Raw genomic sequence first — 10,225 nt, 5'->3', positions numbered from 1 at the left:
GAGGAGACTGATGTTGCACATACAGTGATTGATAATAGCTAGAAATTAGTAAAATTCTAGATTTGAAAAGGCCATCTTACAAGTTAATGTTAGTGTTTCCACTATAACTGCATAAAAAAGTCAAAAGTAGTCTGTTATAAATTGACATTCGTATGAAAAAAATGTTTCCCCAAGTTGACTTATTAGTAGGGTTGGAACGGATCACAAAACTCAGTTTTAGGGTCACAGTTTGGATCATTTTTCGGATCAGTGAAAAATTTTTAAAAAACAAGAAGATAAGGCTAAAATACATGCATGTCTATGAACTTTGAACATAAACAAAAATGTTCAAAAAAACATGTAGTTTCTGAATAGATTTACACGTCTGGAGACCAAATCTAAAAAAACTGAAAAGAAAAGAATGCGCCCCCCCCCCCAACCCCCAATGTCCAAATTAAATATTAAATGAAAAAGTTAAAAATAAACATTTGTTATTTTTTGGTATTAATTGTAGGATTGAAACTAACTGGGAACATTTAAACATTTCAAATAATTATTATCTGTAGTACATGTGTAGGTGACACACTGCCATCCCTGCTTTCCAAGTGATTTTTGATCCTTTCGGCTTGCCGTACTGCCTTCCCCTGATGGCGGTTGCAGGAGCAGTGGTGTTTGTGGGACAGCGGCTGCTAGCACAAGGGTTACACCTACTAACTTGTTGGGTGACCATTGGCATCAACAACTATTAGGCATTTGTAAAATGGACTGGCTGTGTTGTAGAGTTAGCTGTCAGTGTTGCTGCTGGTTTTCTTGTCTGTGGATGAATCTTTAGGTTCCTGTTGTTTAGGTGAATCTCTGATGTTGGAATGGAGGAATGTCTCATTGTCTTTTCCAGTGAGGAATAATTGGCCTTGCCAGTCATTATCATCATGGCCAGAGTAAATGTTCTGTCATTCCAGTTATAATGTATACTTTCATTGCATCCGTTGTGTAAACACCAACAGTAACTACTACTTCATTCCAGATGTTGCATCGTTCCATATTCAGCCAAAGATAAACCTCCTTCTTCAACTCTAGTTCTGTTTTAGAAACAAAACGTTTTTTCTCATTTGCATTTTCCTTGAACCTTAGATATCTGCTGTCAGGAGCAATTGCATAATAGTCCATAGTTCTTTTTGTAGTTGTTTCGCTCATTTTGCTGTTATAACGCTACAGTCATTGTGCATGCAAATGAGTTGTCAACTATCCAACAGTATGATTTTTAAAGAGCAAACCTACTGAAGAATTGCCGGTGTGTGAAAGAAAGATCCATTCATCCTTCAGTCTTCTTCCTCTTATTCAGAGCTATGTCATAGGGGAACAGATGCAGCACAGATTCCCAGACCTCTGCTGGGGTCCAGCTGAGAGACATAGTTCCTTCAGCACATCCTGGATCTTCCCCATGACTTCCTCCCTGTAGGACATGTCTAAAATACCTCCAGAGAGAGATGTCCAGGAGTCATTCCACAGAGATGCCTCAGCCATGTCAACAGACTTCTCTTGTAGTGGAGGAACAGTGGCTTCAGTGGCTCCTCATCTAGTCTCCAAGACGGTGCCCAGCCATCCTGCAGCCAAAAACTCTTCTTTTCACTCGTGTTGAGGCAACCGGGGTGCATTGGTGGAGTGGTTGACCTCTGATAAGAGAATTCCAGGTTCCATTCCTGCCTTGCCCGACCATATGTCAAAGTATCATTGAGCAAGACAATGAATCCCAGGTTGCTCCTGGTGGTTGAACTTGTCTAATGCTATGTTCACACCAAACGTGATTCATCCATCCATCCATTTTCTTGACCACTTTGTCCCTGTCGGGGTCGCGGGGTGCCGGAGCCTATCCCGGCTACTGACGGGCGAAGGCGGGGTACACCCTGGACAGGTCTCCAGTCTGTCTCAGGGTCTCAATCACACACCCATCCACTCTCACATTCACACCTAGGGACAATTTAGAGTCACCAATGAACCTATGAAGCATGTTTTTGGACGGTGGGAGGAAGCCGGAGTCCCCGGTGAAAACCCACGCATGCACGGGGAGAACATGCAAACTCCACACAGAAAGGTCCCAGCCGGGAGTCGAACCGGGGCCTTCTCGCTGTGAGGCAAGAGCGCTAACCACTGCACCACCGTGCAGCCCAACCCAAACGTGATTCACATGTCAAATTTGCGTCTGCTCTCTCGTTTGATGCTAATCAAATTCAAAGTCAAAAAATGTAATCATAAACCTGACACACTCCTGATATGTGGGAGGAGCTACTGTCAATAGTTTTTAGCCTCATTGCAACATGGAAGCATTGACTGTAAGGCCCAATCCAAATTCTTCCCTTCCCCCTTCCCTTCCTTTATCCCTCCAAATGGAGAGTTATAAAAATATAGTGTCTCGTATTCGGATGTCCCTTTCGTTCGATGACGTCATCAATAATTGCTGGTCCGCTAGCATTAGTGCGGATCTTCCAGCGCTTGAATATACATAAGAACAGTGGTTTTATGACTTTAAAAAAGTCATGCTACAACAGAAAGTCATTACTTACATTTAAATGTAAACCTCTGTGGTTCAGAGAACACACGTGAAGAAAAGCACTTCTCAGCGCGATGTAGACTTTGCATCCATCCATTTGCAGGGTCAGATTAAAAAAAAGAAAAAAAAGACATTTCTGGACACACTTGCACTAAAAATGCTCTTTCAAATGGACGGGAATGTTGAAGGGAAGAATTCAGATTGGATCTATATCTTTCAATCCACGGAAGATGACTTTTTTATTATTGTCTTGATACAAAAAAGACACTTATCATAAAGTTTGGCAAAGATCGGCTTCTCCTCCATGTTGGTGTTGGACTCCATCTCCTGATAACATCAACAACGGCTCACAGACTACAGCTGAGTTCCTGATCGGTGAAGGCAATACCAATTTTTAGCTGAAGTTCACATATTTGAACTTCGGAAACATTGCGCCACACTGCACTTGACACTCACAATGCGCCGCAGGACCTCTGATCTACTGTTGATTGACCTAACATTGAAACTGAACACCCCTGCTGCTGGAAACACGTTCAGCATAACTTTAGGCAGTGGTGCCGCCATCAGAGAGAGAATGTGTGTTCATGAATCAATGGGCTGAGACAGACTGGCGACCTGTCCAGGGTGTACCCCGCCTTCGCCCTTCAGTAGCCGGGATAGGCTCCGGCACCCCCGCGACCCCGAAAGGGAAGAAGCGGTCAAGAAGATGGTTGAATCAATGGGACTGTGACTGGAAAGCCTTAAAAAAGGTATAAAAGAGCTGTGTAAGTACGAGTACCCACACCTGTCCATCAGCACCTCAATGCCACTTTACCATCAGCCAATCACATGGCAGCAACTCAATGCCTTCAGTCATGTAGGTATGATCAAGACGATCTGCTGCAGTTCAAACCGAGCATCAGGAAGATGGAGGAAGAACGGTGATTGAAGTGACTCTGAATGGTTGTTGGTGCCAGACGGGCTGGTCTGAGTGTTTGACACACTTTGAGTCCTATGTGAATGTGATCATGGTTCTAACACCACAGTCTACCTGAGTATTGTTGCTGACCATGTCCATCCCTTTATGACCACAGTGAACCATCTTCTGATGCTACTTCCAGCAGGATAAGACTCCATGTCATAAAGCTGGAATCATCTCAGACTGGTTTCTAGAACAATGAGTTCACTGGACTCTAATGACCTCCACAGTCACCAGAACCCAATAGAACTTTTGAGTTGATCGGATTGGATGTTCAGCCAACAAATCTGCAGCAACTGAGTGATGCTGTCATGACAATATGGACCAACTTCTGAGAAATGTTTCCAGATCCTTGTTGAAACTTACGGCGTCAAATCAGGATCAGCTTATGGTGAACGAAAAAAAAGGTTGAAAACTTGAAAAATAGACATTGTAACTGAAAAAAAAATTGAAAACGTGAAAAAAAAAGTTTTTTGAAAATGTGAAAAAACCCTGACAATTAGAAAAAAAAATTTCTTTTTGAAAATTTGAAAAAAAAAATACTGAAAACTTGAAATGTAAAAATTACCAACTGAAAAAAACTGTATCCATTACTCACAGCTACTGTTTTGAATTTCCAATATATATATGTGTGTATATATATATAGTAATCTTCTCTTTCAGTCCTCTGTTTTTAGTTTCAATTCAGATTTTTGAGTTTCGGCTGCTGGGGGCGGGGCTTTGAGCTAATTGGGTACTGGAGCATGTTTCCCATGGGGGGACAAATGACTCCTCACTACGTGTGATAGTAATACTGCTCTCACTAAGTTTGATCGGAGTGGGGCGACACAGGCGGAGACATAAACAGACATCGTTCTGCAGCAGAAAAGGCGTCACATCACCATTACCTTTGGAATCATGGGATGCATTTTGGGGTAGCCATTGAGCTCAAAGCCCCGCCCCCATGTAAAAATAGGCTCATCGAAAACTTGAAAATCAGAGTCGAAACTATAAACTGAGGACTGAAAGTGAAGATTAAAAAAATATATAAGAAAATTCAAAACAGCAGCTGTTAGTAAAGGATACATTTTTTTTAATTGGTCATTTTTACACTTATAGTTTTTTTAATTTATATTTTTCAGTATTTTTTTTTTCAAATTAAAAAAAATACGCTTTAAATTTTTAATTTGTTTTTCAAATTTTCCTAAACATTTTTTTTTCTTTTTTTTCAAATTTACAATGTCTTGTTTTCAAATTTTCCTTCTTTTTTTGTTTTAGTTATAATGTCTATTTTTCAAGTTCTCAATTTGTTTTGTTGTTCACTTTAAGCTGATCCTGATTTGACCCCATCGAATCTATACCACTGAGGATGAAGGTAGTTCTGAAGGCAAAAGGAGTCCAACCTGGTATTAGTACGGTGGACCTAATGAGGAACCTATATGGATCCAAAGGAAAAAAAATCTCGACACTTGCAGCTTCTTGTTCATAAAAGCTGGACCTGAATGCTGAAGTTAATCAATGCTAAATGAAATAATGTTTTAAGGACAGACTTTAAAATACTTAGAGTTCACACTGTCAACAGTTATTGGACTTCTTTTAGATTTGAATAAGATGACAAAAAACCAGTAATGGCAGATTTTCGCTGTTGTTAAGTCATGTTTGATAGAGACGTTTTCCTGGTGTATTCTATTAGGAGCAGAGAGAAGTTTTCCTCACCCATGTCAGCTGTGATTACCAGAGAGGATGAAAACAGAGACCAAAGACAACTCCTGGATATTATTAAGAGTTGTGAAAAAAGCCAGGATGACAGAGCAGCCAGCTGCCACCTGTCTTATGAGACACTTTAACTGCAGTGGTCAGAGTGGGAAAATGATTATGCAGGAGTCTTGCGTGCAGCAGAAGTCACTTGGATAATTAATTAGGATGTCATAACAGCCAAGTCAACACATGGAAAGCTGGGTCTTTGTGTACAATACAGCAGGTCAGTCACTGAAAGCCTCTCCTTTGTATTTTCCTGAACTGCAGTGAGCAAAGCTCGACCACCCAGCTCTACTGCTGCGTCCTCCTTTAAACTTATCGCTTTAACACAAAGCACCCCAGAGGAAAGGAAGGGAAGCAGTAAACTCTATACTCCTACTTTTACTTTATTTGAGATTCACTCTGTCCTGGTGCTCTGGGTTTCTAAGACTGTTTTTTAACAGGGTAGAGAGAAAATATAGAGACAACGTCAAACTCCATAAAGCAAGGCGGATTCTGAACAGGCGCTGGAACAAAAGCAGTCAACTTTTAAAGCTCAGACTGAGCCTTGGGTATAAAACAACCTCACCTTTTTTCTTTGAACTAATGTGGCTGGTATAAAACAGACTGTTATAAATGACATAATGTGCGGCTGACACCTGCTCGCCGGCCCCTGGGGCTCAGGCCACGAACGCAGTCGAGCTGGTGCTGCTCGATTAAGCAAAGATGAAAGAGTTATAACTCAGCCTGTGCACGATGAAAAAATCCTTCAATGGAAATGACAGACAGATGGGCCTAGGAGGAATTTTAAAGAGACAAACAGTACACGTAGCTTTGCTTTGTGCAATCTTTGGAGATGCCTGTTTATTGGTTGTTCCCACTCTGAAACAACAGTGCCTGTGTAATAACAAGTGTCTCCACTCTGCCCTCCTAAAGCTGGCAGGCCAGAGGCAATCATGTTTTCTCTCATAAAAACCAGGAACTTCCCCACAAGCTTCTGATTTTGTCCTTTTTATATTATAGCTTCTTTTTAATAATTACACATTTTTGTGTTTACATAGCGCTGGGAGCTTGCACGTCAGCTGTGGTGGTAGCTGCTCAGGAGAGGTTAGCCTAAAAAAGATGGGAGACATGTCTACAGGAGAAGAACGTTGCATTTTCTCTTCCTTTCAAATCACAGATGTTTCTTTGTTTTTCTCTGGGGCGCATGCTGTGTTAAATATCGACTATAGTTAACCACATTTTAGTGTTTAGAAAGTTAGAAACTACTTGTTTAGACAAAGTGCAAGCAGGACTGAGATGATTTGGGTTGATATAGTGTGTATCTGGACTCTATAGTGTGTCCCAAGTGATGAATCTGACTGAAGCAAAGCCAGACATTTCAGTTTAAATTGAAATCAACACAAAACCAGCTTGTTTGTAAGAGATTTGTTAGGCACAACAAGACGAAAAGCACTTCCCCAATGATGTGTTTGAAATTTGTCTGCTTTTCGCCGTTTGCTCTGGTCTCTCTGTCTTGTTTGACAGTCAAAGTAATGATTTTTGTTCTGGAAAGTTCACTTTGACTGTAATTTATTTCATCCTGCTCAGAGGAGAGGTCTGTTTCAAGTTAAACTCCAGGCGAAGCGTTTAAAAATCTATTCAGTCGTCTCTTCTGCTTTAACATGTCTGACCCAGACATGTGTGATACCATGAAGTGTTGCTGTGGAAAGCTGATACAAATTTCACACTTTACAGTCATACATTTCATTAAGTGTATTTCATGTTTCTGATGAAAATCCTGTTTTAGAGTTTTTAACATGTCTGTGTGTCATTTGTCTTCTGAAAAAGAACAAATGTAATCAGAAATAATTTTACATTTCTGAGTATTTCTCCTTCTAAATCTCTGTCAATCAAACTGTCTTGGACAGACTCTGTTTGAATGAATGATCTTCTTTCCATCAACAGCTCTGCTGCACATGCACTAAACCCTCATCTGTTCCTAGTGTCTAGTTCAGGTTCTGGAGAAGAGAAGATGGTATCTTCACATTGACTGCAGTCAAATGAGCCGCCGTTCACATTTCTGTGGTCAAATCAGCATCACTGGATTTTTGGTGTGAGTTTCATCCAATACTTACGGTAGCAGGACTGAGAACGCTGGAAAATCTCCACCAGACTCCACGGAGCTTCTTGATGTGACCACGGAAATGTGAACGGCGGCTCATTTGACCGCAGTTGGAAAGGATTGTAAATCAATGAAAGAGCATTTTGATGTTAGCTTTGATTATTTTATCAAGAACTCTGAGAAACCAATGATTGAATGTATTGATCACAGTCAATAAACATTGGAGAATTAGCTAAAAGAGTCTTTGGTGAACTGGAAGGAGAAAGAATCAGGATTTTGGAGGAAGTTCTGTCCATGAAGATCTTCACTTCCTCGTCCAGCTGACATCCGGATCAGAACCATACGGCTGGACATTACCCAGATTGATGGATGTTTTTACGTAGCAGCGGTGAAGATTTACGCTAGCGAGAGGGGGGTCAGAGGCGAAGCAACAAAAGCCACGCCCCCTCAGAGGTGATTTTTAACAGAGGATTCAGATCATCATAAAAAATGTATTTTTAAGACATTTAGGTTTTGGGATTTTGGCTAAAAACGTCATAATCATGATTAAAACACTACTTGGAAGGTTTTTTTAAATAAATAATTTAAATGTGTTTACTCTGGTTTTTTGACGGGACATTTATGTGTAAAATATTATCCCTTCTGTGCTGCATCTTTCTCCTTCCTAACACATCAGACTTTCCTGGTTGTCCTGTGAGGAGTTTCTGATGTTTTGTTACCAGAGTCCTTCTCCAGTTGGACTTCAGACCCAGTAGACAGCAGTCATTATTCATCCAGCTGTATTTTAGTGTGTGCTGCAAGTGACTTTATTTTCTTTTTCATCGTGTTCATCAGCAAACAAATTGAAAATGGTCACGGGGAGGTGATATTGGCTGTGTGAGCAGCGGGAAGGGAATGCCTGTTTTCTTTTGCTTTCTCTGCAGTAGTTTTGTCCTTGTGCTGAGAAATAAACCCCGGCATGTTTTTTCTTCCTCGCACAGGCCTCGCTGTAGGTCATGGATGTGGAGGATGAACGGGGAATTGACTGTGTGGCCCCCAGGCTACAGTCTCACATTTTGCTTTCCAGCAAACTTCTGTTGGATTCACTCTAGATCTTCAATGATGTCCATCTGTTCAGGGTTTACTTTCCCTCTTCCCAGAGCTCCAGTGGGCTGTGGGATGAGGTGTTTCCACGCAGTCACAGCTTCAGATGACGCTCTCAGCAGTCCAGACCGCCACAGACTTGATTCCAAATATGAAGAAGAAAAAGCAAAAGACAGGAGCCTCAAGTTAAAACCTGTCAAGTATCTTTATGTTTGTAAAAGTTCCTCTTTAGTTTGGTTTGGATGAAACATCAGACTATTAAAAAAAAAGCTGTTCTATGACCAATTGGAAGTCTTGGTGTTTGTGCAAAAACAGATCAGTCAGTCTTATTAAGCTTAGTTTTAACCCTTAAACACTGGACCTCCAGTGATTATGTTGTCTGATTTATTATAACTTTTCAACCGTTAACACCATCAATGTCATTCCAGTACATTGTGAAGGAGAAAAGCTGCATACCCCGCTTTTCTCCTTCACAATGTACTGGTTAAAACTACTGGTTGAAAAGTTACAGTATGTTAAAGATTTAGTGTTTAAGTGTCACAGGTGACGCCTCAGGTGTGAAAGGGTTAACTTAGGGGGTGGATATGGGCTGCTTATGTGTGCAGAAGGGGCAAACTGGTACAGACACACCAGTGGCTTTCACAAAACTTTAAGATTTTTCTTTTCCTACTGTTTACCAGCACGTCCACCATCTAAAGTTGGAAGAGTCTTGGTGTGGAAGCAGTGCAGATCTGGTGAATCTTGCTCCAGACTTTTTCTTTCAAAGCTTTATTCTGAAATATGAAAGACTTGGTGTCATAGAATGCCAACTGGACACGACCTGCAATTATTAATTTCTCCTCCATGATCAATTTTCAAAGGCTTGGCCCTTCTGTGAATTAAAGGGGATGCTGTCCATACCTCACAACCAAATCAGAGTCCCTGATTGGTCAAAGTTTGAGCAGCTGGTTTAGCTTTTAACGGACATGTAATGGCTTTGCATTTTGTACCTAGAGCCCAAAAACAGTCGTAAAAACTTGCATAGTGAAGCGTGAACATTTTGAACGTAGAACCCTGAAATGCTCATATACATTCATTTACATAGACAAGGGGTGTCAAACACACAGGGGGCCAAAACACACCTCAGGTCGTGGGTCGGACAAGAACAACATTTATTGGACACTCTAAAACTACATTTATAAAAATTTAAAAACATAGCTTTTTAACATAATTATGAATAATAAAAATGAAGGAATATTATTCCAGAATAAATCAACTTAAACCTTAAATAACTTTCAATAATTTTCTCTTCATAAAAAGTACATTTAGCCAAAATTATATGAGTTAGAATATAAGCACAAGATAACATTGAGTCATTAAAAACAATAAAATAAAATGATGGATGGAATTACCTGGAGGGCTGGATCCGGCCCCCGTCCCTTGACTTTTTATATCTTTTATGCTTTTATGCCTTTTATAATGTACTCTGCCTTTCTGTGTACAGCACTTTGGGCCTCCTTGACTGGTGGTGGAAGGTGCTTTATAAATGAATAAAGGAAATTAATGAATGAAATTAGTCTAAAAAAGGGAAAAATGTCTAAGTATGCCAATATTTTAGCATTGTTTTCTAAATGAGCTAAAAACATCTAGCATGTTGCTTAAAAAATAGCTAAGCTCCAAATTACCCTAAAAATCCAGCAGTTGCTGAACATTTGAAAGTTTGAATGGTGTTTCTTGCTTAACGTATGCAGAAATGTACAAGTTTCAAAGTGCACAAATTTTTGAAGGATTTGAGCAATTTCTCATTCATCTCCTGTTGGACATATTCTGCTCAATATTTTAAAAACTATCATGAATA

The 10,225-nt window shown here is 40.3% G+C and overlaps 1 protein-coding gene across 2 annotated transcripts in view; it reads left to right on the top strand.

The window, feature by feature from the left end:
- The window catches only part of uvrag (UV radiation resistance associated gene), a gene marked incomplete in the record, with an annotated part of 124,105 nt that overhangs the window by 66,136 nt on the left and 47,744 nt on the right, over positions 1 to 10,225 (top strand).

The sequence above is a fragment of the Oryzias melastigma genome, linkage group LG14 (assembly GCF_002922805.2).
Source record: "Oryzias melastigma strain HK-1 linkage group LG14, ASM292280v2, whole genome shotgun sequence".
Classification (NCBI taxonomy): domain Eukaryota; kingdom Metazoa; phylum Chordata; class Actinopteri; order Beloniformes; family Adrianichthyidae; genus Oryzias; species Oryzias melastigma.
This window is presented reverse-complemented; position numbering and strand designations above follow the sequence as displayed.